General features: G+C 60.4%; 1 long non-coding RNA gene across 1 annotated transcript; it reads right to left on the bottom strand.

Annotated features, from left to right (window-relative positions):
- Positions 1-7,627: 7,627 nt before the first annotated feature.
- On the bottom strand, positions 7,628-10,347 carry LOC150020401 (uncharacterized). The gene is made up of 3 exons (XR_016509358.1): positions 10,289-10,347; positions 8,571-9,253; positions 7,628-7,783 (listed from the first exon to the last, which is right to left on the bottom strand). It is a non-coding gene; the product is annotated as an uncharacterized LOC150020401 (long non-coding RNA).
- Positions 10,348-22,614: the final 12,267 nt, after the last annotated feature.

Raw genomic sequence — 22,614 nt, forward strand, 5'->3', positions numbered from 1 at the left:
GGTGAGGTCGCAGGACCCACCTGCAGAGGGAAAGGTCAGACTGGGGTGTTTCTGCTAGCACAGCCGCACAGTGGGGGTTCCCCTCCACCACAGGGGACTGAAGGGCCCAGAGTTGCCTACAGGGGATTTGGGGCTCCCTGCCGTCCCTCCCGGCCCTCCCGCTGGCTGTCCTCCACTGCCAGGATCAACCTGGCCTCCCCTCCTCACCAGGGTGCTGTCCCTCCACAGCACGGTCCCCTTGACCCCCCAGCGCGCCTGCCCAGCAAGGCCCCAGCTGCAACACCCCCGCCCCCCATCACTGCCGTTTCGCCTACAGCAAGCGCCTTCCCACCAACGAGGGGGCGGCCATGCTTTCCCGGGATGCCACACGTACCTAGGGGCCTTCGCCCCGGAAGGTTCCAGCAGCAGGGCCCACCCCGTCCCCACGGCACCGCCAGCGCATCACCGCAGAGGTGCTGCTGTGCAGGGTCGGGGAAAAGCCGGCTCCGGAGCCGAACCCTGTGCGACCTGCGTCAGCCCCACCGATAGCAGCTGCGGGACCCCGTGCCGGGGCCAGTCAGGCGCCCCTCGGCCTGCACGCCCTCTCCTGTGCACGGGGGCAGGGACAAGGGGCTGAGACCTGTGTCTAGAGCACACAGAGCCGGCCCCAGCTCCGGGGGTTGAGGTGACTCCAGCAGGGGCTCAGTGGGGCACGTGGGGGTCGGGGCCCATGGGAGCTCTCTCCCTGGGACACAGACCCCCCTTCTCGCCCTGGCGCCTGCACGTGGGTCAAGCAGAGCTCTGCCCCCTCTTCCTCTTCTGTTCCAGTCTCTGGGCCCATCATGGGCCCCACCTCTACGGCCCCACCTCAACCTGATCCCAAGGCTCCCACCTTCATCCATCACGGGCGGGTCAGGGCCTTGGCATACGGACTCTGGGGACACATGCATTCAGTCTGTGCAGGTAGGAATGTGGCAATCCACCGTCCCCCATCTGTGCTCCTTGAGTCCAGGGCCACCTCACCATGTCCGGTGACAGTCACTCGGCTTGGCCTGCAGGAGACACTTGGTCCCTGCTGGTGGGTTAATGGAGGCGGGACCTCTCGGTGCCCCTACACAGCTGTAACAGTGCCCTGCCCCCGACAACCTCCCTCACCAGGAAGCGCGGTGTCCCCGCCAGGCTGCTGGGTGACCCGGACACTCCCAGCTCCTGTGTCCCCGCTCCCTCCCAGGTGCCCTCACATCTGCTGGAAATCTTCTCTGAATTCAGAGAACATGCCTTTTGCGAGACCCCACGCAGTGACGGGAGAGGCGCTGCATGGGAGTCCTCCTGGGTTTTAGGGCAGTCCTATCTAGTTTAGAGCCAATGAGGGCTGCGCTCCCCTCTCCTGAGTGGAGCAAACTGTCACAGCTGCCGCCGCACCTGGCTGTCCCCATGGTGTTGAAGGCATTGCCCGCGCCACCGTCTCTGTCCAGGACAACTCACCCCAGGAGTCCCCTGAGCCTCCTCCTTGGGCCCGGGGGGTGCCGAGGACAGCCCCTCAGCCACCACGCTAGCAGGCAGCCCGTCGGGGTCACGCCGCAGACCACAAAGCGGTCTGACCTCAGAGCGCCGGGGCAGCAAGCGGCTCCCCCAGAGGAAGGTCAGAACAAGGGAGCCAGAGGCCTGGCGGACGAGGCACGTGAGACCCACGTCCTGGCTGTCGGCTCGCACTTGGACGCCGGGGCTGGCCAGCCTGGACTTCTCCTGGCAGCCGGGCACTGGGCACAGCCAGGAGGGACATGCAGGGGCTTCTGAACAGATGGCCACTTGTCCCCGGCCAACGGGCAGGTGTCCTGAGGAGGCAGGTGGGGCTGGTGGGCACACCTTTCTTCCCAGCTGGAAGGCCACTGTGTGGAAGGGACAGTCTGCCAGGGGGCTTGTCCTTCTTCTCAGAGGGTTAGGACAGGAGGGTCGTCTCTGTCCCAGGAGAGGAGAGGGGGCTGGGAGCAGGCCCCAAGCAGAGCAGGTCGGGAGGAGACACAGCGGTCCTGGGGCTGCAGGGAAACCAGACTCACCGTCACGCTTCCCAGCTCCACCTGAGGGCGGGCACCCAGTGAGGGGAGAAGGGTGCCATGTGCCATGGGGGAGGGGAGCAGCACCCCCACCCCGGTCACCGTTCCGACCGCCCTCCCCCTCCCAGGCTTCCAGAATAAGCGAGCCCATCCTCGCCTGCACCTGCCCTGCCTGCACCTTGGACTGGACTCACTGGTCTTCGGCCACATTGGTGCAGGCAGGGCAGGTGCCTCTGCACCCCGCCCCCCCGATTCGTGCCTGCCCTGGCCGGCTCAGGAGCCTCACAGAATTCCCCAGGCAAGTCGCTGGCCTGCAGCGTCCTGTTCCAGGAGTCTGGGGGCCCCGGAACCTGCATTTCTAACACACACCCGGGGGATCCAGGGCAGCAGGTTCACAGAGCTCAAAGGGCTGGGGGGGTGGGGGGCCGGGCCCTGGGAGACAGGGTTCTGGGGTGGCAGGTGGTCTCCTCTGGGATCTTCTGTGCGCTTTCTTGTCAGTCTCACTGTCCCTTTTAACACCCCCACAGCACGGAGCACACAGCCCCCCACATCAGGGAGAACACAGGCTCCCCCACATCAGGGAGCATGCAGCACCCCCACATCAGGGAGCACACAGCCCCCCCACATCAGGGAGAACACAGGCTCCCCCACATCAGGGAGCATGCAGCACCCCGACATCAGGGAGCACGCAGCACCCCCACATCAGGGAGAACACAGGCTCCCCCACATCAAGGAGCACACAGCACCCCCACATCAGGTAAAATGTAGGCCCCCCATATCAGGGAGCACACATGCCCTCATTTCAGGGGTGCAGCTACCCCAAGGCTATGTGGAAGAACTGAGTGGCAGACCCTCCAGGCCCCTGGCCCCTGGCCCAACGCTCAGTCCTCGCCGGAAGCCCGGGCGGAGTTTGCTGCACGACCAGCAGGTCCACTCGGTGACACGCAGGCACCAAAACCTGGCACCGGCCTGACGGCCTTCCAGAAGGGCCTCTCGGGGCCGGGGAGCAGCACCCCACAGAGCAAGAATCAGGCCTGCCACCAGCTTCCCTGCAGTTGTGCACAGAGTGTTCCTTCCTGGGGCACACTGCCCGGTGGCTCAGCGTGCCGCGACCTTTCTAGAGCTGAGGAATGGAGAGCGGGCAGGTGCCAATGTGCCGTGGGCCTGGGCTGCCCGGGCCTGAGCATCGTGATGTTGGCCCTGCAGCTGAGCCAGGCCCTGGGCTGCCTTGGTGGCCCCCCTCTCGGCCCCCGGCTGCCCAGGTACTGGCCCGGCGGTCCTGGATGAGTAAGACCCCAGAGTGAGGGTGAAGGGAAGCACCCCATAGCCCAGACCACAAGAGTTGGAGCCCCCCGACCCTGCTTTCCTGGAGGCCTCGGGGAGTTATTCTATGGCACAGGGGCATGTTGTGCCACCGTGGCAGGTGCCCCCAGCCTAGACTCATGCCCCCCGCCAGAGCGTGAGCCCCCCGGTGATGGAGATCAGCTTCAGGGGCCCAGGAGCAAGATCCAGGCTGAAGAGGGGCATGAAGAAGGGCCACGAGGCCCTGCTCCTGAGTGAGGTCACCGCGGGAGGCCAGGGCCCTGGACACCCCAGCACTGAGCGGGCAGGAGCACAGGAGCTGGCAGCAGGCATGGGAAACGGGGGGGGGGGGGGGTGGCTGGCGGGCAGGCAGCTCCCGGAGCCAGGTGGGAAATCAGAGCAAAGAGCCGGCAAATCTGAGAAGGGACCAGACAGGGGTATCTTCTTAAAAGGGGGGGCCTCTGCGGAAGTCACCTGGAAGAGCAGGCACTGCAGCCAAAGGCAGAGCTCCAGGAGCAGGGAGTTGAGGGCGCTGAGGGGCCCACCCACGTGTGAGCTGGTGAGGGGCCAGCTCGGAGTTCCCCTCTCCGGGACTTCACCACCCCACCCCTGCACCAAGCTCCCCACCAGGCCACAAAGCGCTGCCACAGACGCCTGCGAGGAGCGAGGAAGAGGCTGCTGACCTGAGCCTTCCCCGCGTGCCTGGGGACACTTCCTGCCCGGGCCGGGGGCAGGGCGGCCCCTCAAATAGGGCCGAGCGCTCCCGTGTTCGTCTCAAGCCCAGCTGGACTCGCTACCCACGCTCTCCAGGAGGGCTGGCAGCTGAGGGACCGAGACACGCTGGGGGTCCAGGGGATGGCAGTGCGTCCGTGTACACATGTGCACATGCCTGTTTCTGTGCATGTGTGTGTGTGGTACATGAGTGCGAATTGCATGCCTCTGTGTGTGGCGCATGAGTGTGTGCCTGTGTGTGTGCGTACATTGTGCATGAGTGTCCCTGTGTGCACATGTGTGGTGTGTGAGTGTGCCTGTGTGTGCATTGTGTGGTGCATGAGCATGCATGTGTCCCTGTGTGTGTCTGTGTGTGCACCCGTGTGGTGCCTGGGTGTGCGTGTGTCCCTTGTATGTGCACGTGTGGTGTGCGTGCATGCACATGTGTGCATGTTTGGGGGATGATCTGACAGAATAAAGCTTCTTCCCACCTGCCCCTACTTGTCCAGGTTTTCTACAAGCAGCGACATCCTCAGGGGGGACTAAGTTTGGTTCTGACCACAGGGAGTAGGGGCCGTGGGGAAGGGGCTACTTGGCAAATGGGCATCCGGGGGGGCCTTGGAAGCAACCTGTGTTCACAGAGCTGAGAGGGCCACAGCGAGCAGGGGTCTCCGCGGGCCAAGTCAGGCCCAGGGCCCAGGGCAGGGGCTGCGGGTGCAGGTGCAGGGCTCCTCCCCATGGCCAGGGGCTGAGGTGGTGGGCGGGAGTCAGACCCTGGGACCCGGGGCCCAGCAGGGGGGCTTTTGGACTCTCCCCTGGGGTGACAGGGAGTGAGATGGGCTGTCAGGCCGGGTTCCAGCTGCCCCCCCCCCCCGTGGTTCTGAGGCCCCGGGGGGCATCGCTGGGCCCGGGCACGAGGGCCTGCTCCTTTGCAGCGCAGAGCTGGGGGGCTGCTCTGTGGGGGTGTGAGGGCTAATTATCGCTGTCAGGCGGCTTCCTCCCCAGCCTTCGAGTCGCTTAAAAATAACTCGCACCGAGTGAGTCACCTGGTCTGCCCGTTGCCGCGGCAGGCTGGTCCCGGTGAGTCCCTACGTGCAGGCCGGGGGGCTCACCTGTAGATGGAGGCCCCAAATCTGGCCATCAGCCAGGGGCAGCCAGCTGCAGTGGGGTGTCCCCATCTCCTGTCCCTTTCCCATGGCCCGGAGCATGAGCCTCTGGGGATGGCACTAGGGACCTGCTTCTGTCCACATCGTCACCAGATGGGGGAGCGCGTGGCCCAGCAGCCCAGACGAGCCAGGCTGCCTCCTGAGGGCCAGTGGGTGGCAGCGCCCTGCGCTCTCTCCTGCAGCCATTCTGCAGACGGGGTTCACGTGTGGTGCAGAGTTGGGGGTGGGGGTCGGCTAGGCAGAGTAGTCCCCAGGATGCACACAAAGCCCCCCTCTCCACCCCACGACGGTCAAACACAACACGAAACCTGATGCTATACTATGAATGCCCCCCCAAATCGTGTTGGAATTCTGCCTCCCCAGGTGACGGTGCTGGGAGGTGGTTCGGTCATGAGGGTGGGGCTCTCCTGAGTGGGACCGGCACCCTCATGAAGGAGACCCCACAGAGCTCCCTGGGCCCGTCCACTGCGTGAGGCCTGAGCGAGGTGCCTCCCGCCCGCCACGGGAAGAGGGGCCCCGCCAGCACTGGCGCCCGACCATGGAAACATCCAGCCTTCAGGATGGTGAGCAACGACCGTCTGTGGTTTGGAAGCCCCTGGCCTGCAGCCTTGGCTCCAGCCGTGGGACGCTGACGCCTCCACACGCGAAGAGAACAGAAGCAGTCCGAAGACCCGCGGCCTTTGGGGGAAGAAACTGCCAAAATGTATTTTAAAACTTTGGCGTTTTCTCTTCCTTTTAACCCAGAACGCCCACAGGTAGGATTTCCCGGGAGAAAGTGACCACAGATGGAGGCTGAGTGAGCCAGGAGGGCCTCCCCCGTCCACAAAAGCCCTCCACCCCCCACGCCCACCCCCACCCCCCTCTCCCCAGGGACAGGGCCGGGAGCAAAAGGACCGCCCAGCGCCTGCAGCTCTGAAGGTGCTCGGTGAGCCGGGCCACACCCATGTGGCACACATCGAGCCTCGGCTGCCTGACGGCCCTGCTGGTTGTCACCCTGTCCCCAGTGTGCCCATCACAGCCCTGCGTTCATCTCCCACAGGTCAGGCACTGCGTGGGGTCCCCTACGGGGTGGGGTGCAGGCAGGGCTCGTCCACGGACGTTTACTGAGACATGCCGAGTCCTGTACAGACCTCGTGGGGCCTGAGCAAGTCCAAGGGCAGCAGTCAGCTCAGCCGGGACAGTCAGGGGCCTGAGGGGGGGGCCTGAGAGCCCCAGGGGCCTCGAGGGACAGCGGGTGGCCGTGGGCACGGGTCCACAGATGGTCAGGGCCTCCCATGAGGCAGAGTAGATGGAGAGGGAGCCGGGCTCCCATTTCTCACCCCTTTGGTGACCTTAAGGAAATGGTCTTATCTCCATTCAAAGCATCGGCGCCCGGAAGTCAAGGCAAAGGTTAGAGAATGGTCCTCCTCAGGCAGGTTCTCGGCCTGGAGGTCCCAGCAGGTCGGACCCCTGCCCCTTCCTCTCCTCCCCCGCGTGCTCCTCCTTGCTATTCTCTCACAGCACCAGCACGCTTCTGCCCCGGGGCCTTTGCACAGACTCGGCCCTCCATTTGGAACTCCCCTGTGACATTGTCACAGCTCACGCCATCCCTTATCTGTCCTCTGCTCCAGGGACCCTTAATGGGGAAGGGACCTTCCCAGACACCACACACACGTGTCCTGCCGCGCGTCGCCTCGGCACTCAGCTCCCCTGGCACACACACATTCGTGGGCATTGCCTGTCTCTCCCACTGGGATGGAAGCTGCGGGTGCAGGTGTGTGGCCTTCTGGTTTCCTGCTATGAAGGAGATGCAGGCCCTACTGTGTGCTCAGTAAACACTGTGGATGGACTCTGCCTGCCCACACTCCTGTCGGATGCATCCCGGGGGTCCCCACGCCCCGTGCCCCGGTGAGTACCAGAGATGGATGAATTTAGTGGCATTTAATTCCACATTTGAAATTTGCATCACGGATAAATCTCCAGGGCTACAAAAAGATCAGGAGAATTCACTCCCGAGGACCAGATTAAATTTAAATCGAAAAGCCCTGTTTATCCAACCCAGGAAGACAGGGCCATAAACGCGCTTATATAACGCACTTTAAACGCCAGCAGAGCTGCCGGGAGGCCGCACTCCTGTTCCCCACGCAGCGCGCGGCTCGCGGCCCCGCCACCGACATCCGCCCCGAGCACCAGCCTCTCCACACGGAGAGGAAAAGCACATCTTTCTTTCTTTCTTTCATTGTGATTCCAAACTGCAAGGCAGCCACCACCAGGGTCCCTGGTCGGTGCCGTGAACAGGCTTCTTTCATGTTTGTCCGACTTGCGAAGACTTGTTGGTCCCCGTGGGGGAGCGTGGGTGCGAGGGGTCCATCCGATCAGCCCGAAACCTCCCTCTGCCAGGAACAAGCACCCGGCCTCCAGCGCACCGGTCCCGCGGTCCCCAGAGTGAGGCTCTGTCGCCCTGGCAGCGCTCAGAGCCCCCTGGGTGTCTCCCACGGAAGCTTTTGTTCTCGAAATAGCATATGACTGACAGTTGGTTCCCCCGGTTGAAAAACAGTTAAACCAAGGAGACATAGAGAACCCACGTTGGAGCTGGAAGAGAAAGTCTTTTCAATTTTAAAATTATGGAATATGTATTTTTTTTTCTCTTTTTCCTCTGGTATTTTTGAGATGGGTGACAGAAAATCAGTGAATTGTTTAAAACCTGAAATTGTTTTTAAAAATAGATCACGTTCAGGTGACAAATTGCATTGTCCCTGATTGCAGCGGGTTTTGCTTGGGGGGTATTCTCGGAAGCATAAGCTCCGGGGCCTCCCACGCACTCATTAGTGCCGCCCGCTGGCAGAGGGCGGGGCTCTGCCCTGTCCTGAAATCGTGGCCGGGGACCAGTGTAGGTGAGGGCCAGCGGGACCCCTGGGGCTCCCAGGAAAAGTGGGGCAAGGGCCCTGCAGCCCGCTCGGCGATGAAGGACCCAGGGGGTGTGAATGTGGGCAGCTGCTAGAGCGAGGTCAACTAAAGGAAAGTTTAATCTTCGGTCACATTAATAGAAGCAGAGTGTCTGAAAACAAGGAGGTGACCGTCCTGCCGCCTGCTGGGCAGTTTGGATCATCTTTGCAGGTGTGGTTGGCGGTGGGTCCCTAGGACACAGTGGACACTGGCCGATTAGAGTGGGTTTGTTAGCAGTGACAGGGCTGGAAAGGGGACCTAGAGCTGGGTCCTCGGAGGAATACATGTAGGAACTAGAGCTGTTTCACCGGGAGGAAGGACTCAGGGGACCGGCCACTGGCAGCAGGCTTCCGAAGGCTTGTCATGGGGCCCAGGGAGCAGGTTCTGTGTGGCCTAAGGGCAGAGCCAGGACCACTGGGGGCACTTTAGTCACCTGCTCCTGCGCAACAGAGCACCCCAAAGCTTACTGGCTCAGGCTCCAATATGCCGTTACCTCCCATGGTTCTGAGGGCTGAGTGGGGTCAGCTGGGGGCTCCCGCTGGCGTCTCCCATGTGGCTATAGTCAGAGGTCAGCGGGGCTGCTGCAGTCTGGGGGCTGGACGTCCAGGTCGGTCCCTCACGCGGCTCAGCGGGCCTGTGCCCCAGCGTCTCACACGCGGTCTCGCCACGTGGCTCGGGCTTCTCTCGCATGATGCCTGGGTTGCAAGAGCGGCTGCGCCAAGCTGCCCAGGTGGAAGCTGTGTGGTGCCTGAGGACTCAGTGTGGGAGCCCCAGAAAGTCACCGCCACCAGGTTCCAGGGGCCACGCGGGCCGTGGGGCAGCTCAGACTGAAGGGGGGGGTGTTGTGATGGGAGACTGGGGTGCCCGACCCAGGCCAGCCTTGGTGGTGGCGGAGCCCCAGGGGGACCCTAGGGCGAACGCTTCACCTGAGTCCGAGGCTGCCTAGGGCCCCCGTCTGCGCCGCAGCCGTGACTCAAATGACAGCCTTCCTCCCTCCGGGTCCTGCAGGCTGAAGTCCAAGGCCACGGGTCAGTGGGGCTGGTTCGCTGAGGCCTCTCTCCTTGTCCCTGCGTCCTCATGTGGCCGTCCCTCTGTGCGTGTCTGTCCTGGCCTCCTCTTTTGGTGAGGACATTAGTCACATTGGATTAAGACCCACCCTAAAGGCCCGTTTGCCCTAATCACATCTCTAAGGCCCGATCTGCAAGCGCAGTCACATTCGGGGCCCTGGGTTTAGAACTTCAGCGTGAGTTTGGGGACACGGCTCAGCCCGGGCGCCAGGCAGCACGTTTCTCAGGAGAGAAGCAGAGGAGTGCAGGGGAGCGCCGCCAGGATGCCGAGGTAGGTGGCCGCTGGACCAGAGGCGGTCCAGGGGCGGTGCTGTCCTGGTGCGGACTGGAGCTGGGGGCCGAGCTGAGAGGCAGGTGGCTGGGAAAGGGGCGGGGTCACCTCAGGTGGGTGGGACACTGACCAGGCTGGCTCCCGGAGCAGACTGAGACAGGGGTTGGGTCCATCCAGGACTGGAACGGACGGCACCTGGCCAAGATGTGGCCACAAGGACCCCACTGCGCAGGGCCAGCAGGCGATGGCAGGGCCTCACTGCTCCCCAAGTCTCGGGCGGTCTCCTACTCTGTCCCTGGAAATCAGCTCCTGCCCCTGTCCCGTTGCTGGCCCAGCTCAGACTTGCTGTCCCCCCAGACCAGACATGCTGGCCCCTGCACCCCCAGCATCACCCAGCTGGGTGGGCTCTGGGAGTAGGGCCAGCAGGATTCTTGGAGGTGGGGGAGGCAACGCAGCAGGTCCAGGACCCTTTGTATTGTGAAGCACAGAGCCGTGCGGGTGGGCTGCCCGGAAGCCCTGCCCACCCCATCGGCGCTCCACACCCCTGCCAGCTGCTGGGACCCCCAAGAAGCAGCTCAAGAACATGCAACCCACGGGCCCCAGTGGGGCAGCCGGCTCAGAGGCCTCGGCGCCCTGCCCTGGGGGGGTCAGATGAGTGTCCCTCCCGCCTCTGAGCCCTGGGTCCCTGCCTGTAAAACAGAAGGATAACAATAATAGGGATGTAGAAACTGCCTCCTCGGGTCGTCCTGGGTTAGCGGAGAGGGCACGGAAACGAGAAGACTATTCCGGAAGACCCCAGGCTGGCTCTCCTACCTCTGCCACTGTCTCATTAACAAGGTGGGCCAAGCAGCGTGGCGCCGGCCAGAGCCGAGGGACGCAGAGCATTTTGGGTATAAATGCCAGCTAATATCACATAGGATACACGTAAGACCTAGTCATTACTTTTCTGAAACTGAAAGTTGACGGGCAGCTGTGGTTTCCCGTGCTAAGCCTGCGTCGCTCCATCGCCCGCCCGGCCCGGAGCTCAGAGTGCCGCTGGCTCAGCCTTGGCGCCCAGGCCTCGCGCTGACCGAGGCCTCCTGGCCGGCAGCAGCCCCCCAGACACCCCCTCCTCTCTGAGCTGAATCGCAGTTCAAAGACCGAGCACAGGATTGGGCGGGAGTTTTAGGGTTGAAGCCTGGGTGGGCCATTTCTTCTGGGGTCTCAGGCAGGTGACTCAGTCTGTCTGGGCCCCTGTTTCCTCATCTCTGACAAGGAGGTGCAGTTGCTGGGGTGAGCAGGGATGCAGGACTGTCCGTGGGACCCAGAGCTGGTCACCGGCCCCCTGGGGGCCTCCGGTGGAGACCAGGACGTCCCACCCGGGGCCTCGGCTTGCCAGCCCCTCTGCCAATCTGACATGAGGATGTGAGCTGTTCCCAGAACCCTTCTAAGAAGGAAACAGTCACCTTCGGGTGTCACTAACCCCTTGTGGGTTGGCACCTCCAGGAAAAGAATGACATTTATTGTCTATCATTCACACACCTGCTTTCAGTCCCCAGCTGTCTTTGATTCCTGATCACTTTCTAATCGGCTCACCTGCCGGCAATTAATTCTCGAAGACTCCAGGGGCCTGATGTGGATGCTCTTAAGGACAGATCCAGGTCCACGGTGAGCGAGCCCTGGGTCAGGTGGCCTTCCATTGGAGGCAGCCTGTCCCTTCTCTCCCGCATCCTCCTGCCCCACCCCAGGGCACATTCCTGCCCACCGTGTGGGGTTACCTGACACCACACCTGCGGGGCCAGCCTGTCTTTGGAGTGGTCAGCACAGTGGGTCCATCCCTTGGGAGCTCCTTTGGGCCCATAAAAAAGTGCTTTCAGCCCTGGCTGCTGTGGCTCAGTGGATTGAGTGTCGGCCTGCGAACCAAGTGTCACTGGTTCGATTCCCAGTCAGGGCACATGACTAGGTTGCACGTCAGGTCCCCAGTTGGGGGCGCGAGTGAGAAGCAACCACACAGTGATGTTTGTCTCCCTCTCTTTCTCCTTTCCCCTCTCTCTAAAAATAAATAAATAAACAAATAAATTTTTTTTGAAGTGCTTTCTTTTCTTAAAGTCAGAAAATAAAATCAACTTTTAGTTTTAGCATAGTATATCTTATGTAGTTTATACTTATCCCAGTATATAAGTTAAATATAAACATGTGATAAATGAAAAGGCACAGAGGCGGGCCAGTGGGTGCCCAGCCGCACCCTCTGCCTTGAGCTGCCGGCCCTGGGGGCACCTCCGCTGCTGCCTGCACCTGCTCTCTGAGTGCACCACCTCGATGCTGCCCCTGCCCCCATCTTCATTCTGCGTCACTCCGAAGACAGACCCCTCCAGCACCCCCACCACCACGCCTGCCCCTGAGGCAGTGAGTGACCCAATGGTGACGGGTCAGCCAAAACAGATAAGTCCCTGGGGGGCTTCCCAGAGGAGGTGGCTTCTCAGCTTGGAGTGGGAGAGAGGAGAGTGGACACATGGGAACAGTCCGAGGGTCCCCCACGGAGCTGAAATGACCTCCAAAGCTCAGCTGACACATGGGCTGTGTCCTTGTTGAGACTCACAGCCCAGGACCCATAATGCATTTCTCTGAAGACAACTGTTTGTGAGCAATTCATGAAATCATCCTTCACGCCTGCAAGGAGCCCATCAGGTGGCTCAGTGCCCAGAGGTGGGCCTCACAGGGTCCCACAGACTCTTGCCACAACCCAGGCCTAATGATCACATTGGGGAAAATTCTCCCATGACCCCAGTCTTGGGCTGGCCCAGAGCGCTGCAGCTCATGGAAGCAAGATGGATTTGTCTCGAGATGAGGGGTGCTAGGCGACTGAGCCCTGGCCCTGATCTGGCCCGGGCGGGTGCTCACTGGCCGCAAAATTTATAATCCTCCCCAGACGGAGGCAGCTGCCTGGGCCCCCACACTGAACAGGGCGAGAATCACGATCAGGGAGCATCTCCAAGCCAGGAGCCCGAAATCCAATTTCCACCCCGTCCTGGGGACTAAAAGCCTTCTGTAGCAGCCGCACCAAGTTCACAGATCCAATTAGCCACTGCCTGTACCACTTGCCAAGGGCGAGGGCACAGCCAGGCCCCTGAGAGTCCGGTGGCCTCAGGCTCCGGGCAGCTCCTGGAGGCGGGACCTGGCCTGGCGACCCCGCCCCCTGCGGCCACCTGCCCAAGTGAGCTTCCGTCAGGCAGGTCGAACCCCTCACCCTCCCCATCCTGTCTCCCAGATGCGCCCCCCGTGCCCAAGTGTCCCCAAGCAGTCTGGTGCTCCTGGCTGCCGTCAGTCACACCCAGGGCCCGCCCAGCCCCACGCCCTGGGTTCTGGAGAGCTCCCCTCTCCTGCATTCTGGGGGCTCAGTCTCCTAAGCCCCCACCACTTGGTTTCCAGAAACCTTCCTTCCAGGGGGCAGGTGTTGTAGTACTTTGTGGTCGAGGGCGTGGAAGTAATTCCAGCAGACAGAATGGGATGGACGGAGGTCTGCCGCTCGCTCAGGCAGGTCAGCACTGAGCAGGGCAAGCACCCTCCTTTTATTGGATTTTGCGGATCTGCTAATCAACAGGGAGGGGCCAGGAATGAGCTCACAGGCACATCCCGGGAACGATTACAATGTACTTGAAACTTACAACAGAGGAAGCTTAAAGGATCAACTGAAGAGAACGGTTCCTGACAAACAAGTCTATATATCCTCTATAGATTCAAAAACAGAAAAACAGAAATCTAATCACTTAATTCTCTTAAGGCTAAGGAACGGATGCACCGTTCAGAAAGCAATCAAGGTTAAACACCACTTGTGCTTAGTTTTGTTTGGTTTCCTTGTCAACATCAGGGAAGATGGAGTAGTCAGCAAGATTCCTTTTAAGTCGCAGGATGTCTTTAAGATCCTGAGGCCTGAGCAGTCAGAGACTGTCGGCACCAGCGAGTCCAGCTCGCTGCTCAGATTGTTAAACACCTGGACGGAGAGGCACGTAAACATACCTCGCATCAGAAGTCTCGATTTCCAGCATCAGGCAGGGACCTCTCCTCCGAAGCTGCCCGAGCCCCCACCCTGTCCTGAATGCAGGAGGGGCTCAGCTGGGCCCCACGCGGCTCTGTTCCTGTCCGTCCAGCGCGGAGCGGCAGCTGCGGCCGCGCACACGCTCCAAGGTCAGCGCCTTCCCCGGCCCTCTGACCGGCCTGGGCCCCCTGAGGTGGGAAAGGGCCCCTCCGTGGGGCATAGCCAGAGACCTGCCTCCCAGGACGCAGGCCCAAAGTTAATCAATGGGGCCACCTATTGCACGCACAGGCACACCAACGTGCGCACACACATGCACACACACACGTCTGCGGTCACACATTCGGGGAAACAGTCTCCTGGAGATCTGAAGGTACGTTAGCACATGAAAGGATCTGAGGAGCCTGGTAATTAAGAATAGCAGTTTCCTTTGGTTTCACCCAGAACTCCTCCAAGTTACTGAATGCAAACTCCTCCCAGCGTGTCTGTTACCTCCCTCAGAGGGCTTGTCTGTGGGGCTCCAGTGCGAAAAGTTATGTTGCAGACGGCTGTCTGGACTGGGTGACCCGCCAGCAAACTGAGGCTGAGACCCTGGGAGAGACGAAGCAGCGTGTGCCTTCCAGTAGCACTGACCTGGTGCCGGGCACAACGCCAAGTGCGCTCCCTGCCCCAAGGCACCGCCACCAGCTCGCCCGCTTCCCTGCGGAGAAGGCTGTGCCGTGGGCAGCCAGGTGTCTCGGTCAGCTGAGGCCCAGCCGGGCTGAGGAACAAGCAGTCCCTGCTCTAGTGGCCTGTCACCATGAAGTTGACCTCCAGCTCAAGCTGCAGGGCCGGCCTCCTCGTTCCTGTTCCCAGGGCACGGCCAGCCACGTGCGGGCATGGCTGAGGGAAGGAGCCACACGGAGAACCCGGAGCTGTGTTCCCAAGTGGGGCATCCCTTCCGCCCCCTTCCACCTCCCATGGGCCAAAGGGGACCGTGCTGGGCAGTGTGGGGCAGTGCGCCTCCGAAGGCCGGGCGTCTGGCCCCGCCCGGGGGTACGGCACTGCTCCTCCTCCAGCTGGGCCACCCCAGGGAGCCACCCTCTGCCCCTCCGCCCCCAGGATGGGGCCAGCCTTGGGCGCACTTTTCCTCTGTGGGCTCTGCACTTGCTTCCCGTCAGCATGCCCTCCCACACTGACCCCCCCAGTGTAGCCGCATGCTGCCCCTGCCATGCGAGGGCACCCAATTCTCCAGCGGAGGAAACGTCCTGCCCGAGGCTCTGCCCCATCGCCCAGAGGCCCCTGCGCTCCGCCACGGGGGCTCCCACTGCCACCATCGGCTGAATCTTGTTCCTCTGACCCTCTGGCTCTCTCCACACCGCAGTCAGGGATCCTCCTGGGTGTCAAAGCCCAGGACCATGGCCACGGCCTCACAGGCCACAGGGGCTTGCCCACAGTTTCAACGCGCCCCCACGATTCGCAAAATCGGCCATTACTGAACACCCAGCTGCAGAGCCCCATTAAGGAATTTAAACCTAGCTGAAGAAGTGACTCTCAAAAATCTAGAAATGATCTGTGCAAAGCCTGGAGTGTGGTGCCGGACACCTGGGCCAAGGCCAGGTGTCTCAGGAGCCAAGGAAGGTCACTGGGCATAGAGCAAGAGCTGAAAGTCAGAGACAGCTGCAGACATGGGAGGGAGGAGAGGACTCCAAGGGTCGCCAGCCAGTTGGGATTGAATGACTTGACAGCTGTGATAATGACAACAGCAATGTCATTAAAAATTGATGGTAGGGGGAGAGCTCATCCCACTCTTGGGGAGAAGCCATCTTTCAGCAGCAATATGAGGTTAGCTTAGGCTTCTTACAGACGCCCTTCCCTGAGCTGAGGAAATCTCTGGATTCCTAATTGGCTGAGTTTTTGTGTTTTTTAACCAGGAATATTGTTGGGTGTTGTCAAATGTCTTTTCTGCACCTACTGAGGTGATCATGTAGTTTTTCTTTTATCATCTGTCCACATAGTGAGTTATACTGGTTGACATTTGAGGTCAAACCAACCTTGCATTCCTGGGATAAAACCCACTTGGTCATGCAGTATTGTCCTGCTTATATCATTATTGTATTCAATTTGCTAAAATTTTGTTACAACATTTTTACATCTATGTTAACGTGAGATATTGATCTGCAGTTACCTTTTCTTTTAATGTCTTTGTCTGATTAGAGTATCAAGGAAATATTGGCCTCAGAATTTGTTGAGAAGAGTTCTCGCCTCTTTTTCTACCTAAAGTTCTCTATTTTCCTAGAGGAGTTTATGTAGAATTGAAATTATTTTTGAATTTAATGTTTGGTATAATTCAAGCTTTGGTGAAGCCATCTGGGACAGCAGTTTTCTTGGTGGGCAGATCCAATTTGTTTAATAGAAATAAGGCTATTCATGTTATCCATTTCTTCTTGAGTGAGCTTTGGTAGTCTGTTTTTTTTTTTTTTTTTTTTTTTTTTAAGATTTTATTCATTTATACTTAGAAAAAAGGGAAGGAAGGGAGGAAGGAGGGAGAGAAACATCTTGGTTGCATCTCATACGCCCCCCAACTGGGGACTGAACCCACACCCAGGCCTGACGGGGAATTGAACTGGTGACCTTTCGCTTTGCGGGATGACGCCCAGTCAACTAGGCCACATCCATCAGGTCTGCAGTCTGTATCTTTTAATGAACTTGTCCATCTCATTGAAAAGCCAAGTGTCTCATAAGTTTTCTCATAACATCCCTTGTTCTCCTTTCAATATCTGCTTCATTCCTAGCATCGGTGACTTGCCTTCTGTTTCGTCCTCATCAGTCGGCTCCAGGTTGGTCACCTCGAATGATCTTCGCAAAGAGCCAGTCTCTGTTTGTCTTCTCTCTCTCCCATCCCGCTGACTCCTGCTCTTCACTTAGGGTTTTGTCCCGCCCAGGGGGTTTAGGGTTAACTGACTCCTAAGGCGAGGCCTGGGATCATCCATCAGAGAGAGGCCTCTTGTCCAGGCATTCCGTGTGTAAGTCTCCCTCTGAGCTTTGGAAACATTCTGCACATTTTAACACCTGTTATTTTAACTGTTCAAAATACCTTCTAATTTCCCCTTTGGTTTTTCTTGATTAACTTTCAGATTCGAAACATGTTACTGGGTTTCCAAACATTTAGAGATTTTTCTCTTACTGACTTTTTACATTTAATTTCATTGCAGTCAGAGAACACACTTGGTGTCATATTAAAGTCACTGACACTTGTTTCATGAGCCAGATGATGGTGTTTCCTTGTCCTGTGTCCACATGAGGAGAACGTGGGTCCTGCTGGTGGGGGGCGGCGGGGACTGGAACGTCGATCAGGCGTTTGTCCTGTGGTTGGTCCTGCGGCTCCATCTTCCCTCGGCTTGCTGAGCTCTGGGCACCTGGCCCAGCGACTACTGAGAAAGGGGGTGTTGGAATCTCAGGCCGTTACCGCGGGTTCTCTGCGTCTCCACGGAGCTCCATCAGCTCCTGTTTCATCTCCAAGCTCAGTCCGCAGGCATGGTCTTCTCTGGGTCTCCTCCCCTCCCGGAGGTGGCCCTCATCCCCTCGCCCGTCCCAGCTGGTCTGAGGAGCGGAGCCGATCTGACCCTGGCTATATGTGAACCAAAACCCAGTCCCCTGGGTCCGCAGGGTCCCATGCTCCCGCAGGGCAGCCCAAGGCAGGAAGCTGAGCCCAGCCCCTCCGCTTCTTCAGCCTTGGCTTCCTCATCGGGAAGCGCTGCTGGAGACCTTCTATCGGGGCAACTGAAGACCTGAAGCCATAAGGCAGTTCACGGAGAGCCCCCTCGTCTACAGAACCTTCCGGATCCGTGCCTAAGCAAGGCCCGCCCCTCGGAGACACGGGGGGTTCTGTCTCACCTCCATGCGTCCCGACCAGCGTGGGCTTCCCAGCACCTCCACACTCGGCCTCAGCTCTGAACCAGCGTCCAAACCACGCTCACACTTGGAAGGTTTGCTAGAAATCTCAAAGGTCAACTCTTCTCATGTTTCCAGCATTTATTGATTTTGTCTGGGCTGGAAAAGCTACAGAAAGGGTTTCATGGTTCCTTTCCGTGGCTGCATCGGGGGAGCAGAGGGCAGGCCGTGCCTCCCTGCCCCGATGCAGCCCTCCCCAGCCCCGCACACCATCCACACACGTGTGTCCTCAGCCGCCTGCATATGTGGGCTCTCCACCCAAATCCCTGTGGGGCTGCTGGGGGCGCACACAGCAAGTCCAGACAGCCGGGGCCCACCTGGGCTCCTGGCCTCTCCTCATGCCCTTGGGCCCTTGTCCCCTGGAGTGAGGGGGACTCAGGACCCTGGCTGCACTGAAGGAGAAGGTGGAGGTGAAGACAGGGAGGCTGAGGGGGAGTTTGGACAGGCAGGGAGTCCCATGTCCATGTCTCGCCTGGAGCAGGGCCCCTGGACTGCTGCGCCCTGCCGTCCTAAGAGGTGGGGGCTCCCATTCCTGCCCTGGTGAAGGGCTGCTCTGGGTCACTTGGGGCGCCCACACAAGAAACACTGGCCATCCTGGCTGGTGTTGCTCAGTGAATTGAGCATCGGCCTGCGAGCCAAGTGTCGCTGGTTCGATTCCCAGTCAGGGAACATGACAAGGTTGCCCGTCAGGTCCCCATTTGGGGGCACACAAGGGGCAACAACACATTGATGTTTCTCTCCCTCTCTTTCTCCTTTCCTCTCCCTCTAAAAACAAATAAAATAAAATAATTTAAAAATAAATTTAAAAGAAATAACTTTATTTAAAAAAGAAAGAAAGAAACACTGGCCATGAGCTGGAGCCACAAGGGGCTCAGCATGGGCGCAACCCCGAGCCCCCACCCCACCTCCCATCTTAAAACTCCTCCCTGGCTCCAAGCAACAAGAAATGAGTCGCGTGCTTACTTAGAGGAGTCAAAACCGTAAAGACAGGAATCCCGTTGGCGGGCGTCGGGGCCGGGGCTGGAAGTTGTCACTTAACGGACGCAGAGTTTCAGTTTTGCAAGACGAGAGGGGCTCCGGGGATGGACGGTAGTGACGCCCGCACAGCGCTGTGAGTGTGCAGAATGTCACCGAACTGGACGCGTCAAAACGGTTAAGCTGGTAAACTCTATGTTACGTGCCTTTACCACAGTGAAAGACAGTGCAGAAGAAAAGAAGCACCGGCACGTGCGGCTCCTCTGGTCACTGAGACAGCGTGTGGCTCAGCATCACGGTCACCAGCCCCATCCCTGTGCTTCTTTCCTGGGTTTAACGTGACGGGCTTATGCTCTGCAGCTGGGCTCACTGGGGAGGCCCACCCCCTGGGAAGGAGAAGCCAGGTCTGAGCCATGGGGACAACGATCCAGGGACAGTGCCGCAGACAGTGCCATGGGACAGCTTATTCTGGGAGTCTGTCCTCTGTCCACGCTGGGGGCAGGCACCCCACTGCCACCGTCCAGGATGCTGGGTCTGAAACTGCGCCTGTTGCCCAGAGCTGAGCAGGTGTCCCTGGGAGCTGGTGTTAGCAGCCCAGCGAGGTCTCATGTCCGGGTGGCCTGGGGGTTCCCAGACTGGGGACAGCATAGACCTCGACAGGCCACGTGGCCAGGAGTCCAACCTCCGGTAGCTTCAGCCAGTCCCAGGGCCCAGCAAGAACTCAGTCCCAGTGGGGCGGAGAGAAATCGGGGGAGCAGGTGGAGGGGTCCCTGCAGGGGTTCCTCAGCAGTGGCCCTGGAGGATGGCAGCCCTGCCAGCAGGGCCACCAGTGTGGACCAAGGAAGAGCTTTCTCCTGGCAAAGCAGGTGCCGCGAGGGAACAGAGGTGCCAAGCCTTCCACCAGGAGAGGGTCACAGACCCTGCCCTGGAGCGGTGCCCAGCGGGGGAGCAGGGGGGCACACTCCGCAGGGCATAAACATCTGGAGGCCCAGGGAGTGGCCAGCCTGCAGCTTCCTGGAGGCGGGGGGCTCCAGGGAGCAGGTGGGCAGAGCAGGGCCCCCACCACTAGGCTGCACTACCTCCAGCCTAGCCAGAGCACCTGACTTTTCTGTAGAATTATCCCCATCCCCACCTTGGTCCCCGCGGTCAGGTGGGGCTCACCCCCCTCCTGGCTTCCAGGCTGCACATGGGACCTGAACTGGAACCCCTTCCTGGGGCTGGTGAGTTGAGAGGGCATCACGCCCCTTTGGGGGGGCTTCCCGGAGAAGGCAGGCAAGCAGGGAGGGGGGTATAAGAGACAGGCCTGGTGACATCCACGCCTGTAGCTTCTGGCCCTCAGCTGCAGGAAGCGTCAGCTGAGGTTTGGCTCACAGGCCGACCTTGCTTTCAGCCCGTGCCCAGCTCCGGGCTCACCGCTGCGCTTGCACGGCTGGAGCGGGCACGGGACAGGCGCTGCCAGCCGGTCTCCTCCGCCCTGTGCTCTCCTGGGGCCCTGTGCCCACAGAAGCCACAGGCACCCCAGGAAGGTGCGGCAGCCCAGGCCCCAGCTCCCAGCAGCAGGCAGCTCCGGGATGTGGATATGGGGGACAGCCGCTTCCCTCCCTGCTGTGGCCTCCCTGGCCCCCAGGTTAGCAGCCCCACTAAGGGACACAGAATGGAGGGAGGCGGCACCTGCTTCTTCGGGAGGGCGATCCTTGGCTCACCGCAAGGGGTAGGCATCTGGGTGCCCCTTACCCTGGAGCATGGGCCCTGGGATCGGGGTTCAAACCCCAGCTTCAGCGGCAACCAGCCGTGGGGACCCCTGTCTGCCCCCTCAGTGCCTGGGGACGGGTGTGATGAGGCAGACGCAGGTCTCTGTAGGGGTTCACTCAGAGAGGTGAGGGGAGGTGCTGCGGTCACACTGCAGAGAGGCGACAGCAAGACCCAAGCCCCGTCCCCAGGGACAGGCCTTCCCATGCTCACCTTGCAGGCTCCTGGTGTCTGCCCACAGCCGAGCTGGGCGGGGACCTGCAGGAGTCCAGTCCTCACGCTGGTGTCAGCCGCAGGGGGGCGCGTGTGGCCTCGCTGTGCCCGGGTCTCCAGGAGTGGGAGGGCCCTGTCTTCCGCCAGCTCCGGGCACTGCCCGCCACCAAGGCTCTCTGCTCGCTGATGGGAGGGAGATAAGGCCGCCCGGCTCTCGCCGGAGCCCCGTGAACCGGCTGGTAATTTTCCATCATTACAGCCAACGACGAACCACACAGGAGGCCAGGCCGGGCTGGAAGATCCCTCTCTGGCCAGTGGCACCTTTCCAGAACCCTCCAGACCAGGCTCGGGAGCCAGCCCCTCCCGCCATCTGCAAGCCCTGATGGCCAGCCAGCCAGCCACCTCCACTGAGGGTTTAGGGAGCCTCTGGGGGTCCCTCTGCCTTGGGTGCGGTCCTTCACAGTTTACAGGTCACCCCCACACCCACCGCCTCTCCCTGCTGGGTGCACGCCCGCCCCCCATTCACAGACAGAGACGTTAGCTGGCGTCCAAGGGACACTTGGGAACGTCCCGTATTTTCTCCTCATTGTGTTGTGAACCCAGACCTGCTCTAAAATTTAAAGTCTGTTTTAAAACGTCACGTAAGTGGAGCATGTGGCCTTTCTGAGCACGGCTTCATGCGCGACCGGGATGCTTCTGAGGGTCACCGGGGTCACAGGTCTCAGAGCATCCGCCTGCCCAGCCAGTCCCCGGGGGTGGACCTGCCACAGCTGTTTCTCCACTTTGCAGGTGAGGGTCCTCGGGGCTGCTTCCAGCTGTTCTGGCTGCTATGAATAAAGGTGTCATAAACATTACGAAGAAACATCCCATGGAGGGAGCGAGGAGATGGATCACAGCCCTTGGGGGGTGCAGGTGCCCGGTCCTGTGCCTGGGGACAAGGACTCTCACAGATGCCCCGCGCCCAGGGCTCGAGCAGGTTCTGAGCCTGTCAGCCCCACGTCGTGGGCGTGGCCCTGCCTTGTGTGCTCCAGCAGCAGAGTCCTGGGGGGCTGCCTGACAGCTCCAAGCACCCCCACCCCGAGGAGGGTGTGTGGACAGACAGCAGCTGCCGACAGAGCCCGAGCCCCCCGGAGGGCTGACTGTGTGCCAGGTCAGATTTCTGTGACCGGTAAGATGGGTACTGGACAGTCCCCAGGCTACAGCTGGGGGAACTGAGGCAAGAGAGGGTGGGAAGTAGCCCACGTCAGGCACAGAGCCATGTGAGGTGTCAGGACATGGACCGAGGGCCTGCTACCACTGAATCATGTCCCCAGATCCACATGTTGAAGTCCTAACCCTAGGACCTCTGAAGGCGACTGTGTTTGAAGATCGAGCCTAAGAGACGTCAGTAAGTCGCAATGGGATCACTAGGGCAGGTCCTAATCCAGTCTCACTGGTGTCCCTATAAGAAGAGAGGATCAGGTGGCAGACGCACAGAGGACAGCCCTGGGAAGAAGACACAGGAAGAAGACAGTGGTCACAGCACCAGGAGAGGGCCCTCAGGAGGAGCCCCCTGCCCACACCTGGGTCCTGGATTCCAGCTCCAGGACCGGGAGGAGGTGTTTCCGCTGTTCAGGTCCCCAGGCTGGGGTGCCACTGTGATGGCCCCAGGACAGCAGCCCGGCACCACCCGGCACATGCTGCCAGCCGCTCGTCTACAGGTGAGGCTGGTCCCAAACCAGTGAGCCAGGAGAAACCTCGCTGTCAGCACCGCCCCCGCCACTCGCCGCGCAGCCAGGTGATAGCACACAACACGCCGCCACTCCTAAGGGGACATGTGCTCGTGTGGCCTGTGGACATGCCCCCACAAGACTGCAGACTCCGTGGGCACAGGGCTGCGTCTCTCTGTGACTGAGCAGGTGCCAGGCAGGCTGCAGACACTCAGCAAAGGTCTTTCCGTATGACCACAGTAACTACAGAAGGGCATTAGCTCCTGTAGGGTCTCATCCAGGTGGCTTGGGGCCCTGCCCACTCCAGCCATGCTTGCGTGGCCCCATCTCAGAACCCAGCTGATCCCAGGTCAGGGCTTTCTCAGGTGTCCTGACCACACTGGCCACTGGCCACCTGTCTGGTCAGCTGCCCGGCCTTTGAGTCATCCAGGCTGGCCGGCTGCTCCCAGGGTCTGGCCCCCCCTGGCCTGCTGATGGCTTTATGGGGAGAGCCATGGGCTCCAGCCCCGCCCCCCCAGACCAGGGCCAACACAAGTGCGTGTTTAAAG

The sequence above is a fragment of the Furipterus horrens genome, unplaced genomic scaffold (genome assembly GCF_987537825.1).
Source record: "Furipterus horrens unplaced genomic scaffold, mFurHor1.1.pri manual_scaffold_2, whole genome shotgun sequence".
Classification (NCBI taxonomy): domain Eukaryota; kingdom Metazoa; phylum Chordata; class Mammalia; order Chiroptera; family Furipteridae; genus Furipterus; species Furipterus horrens.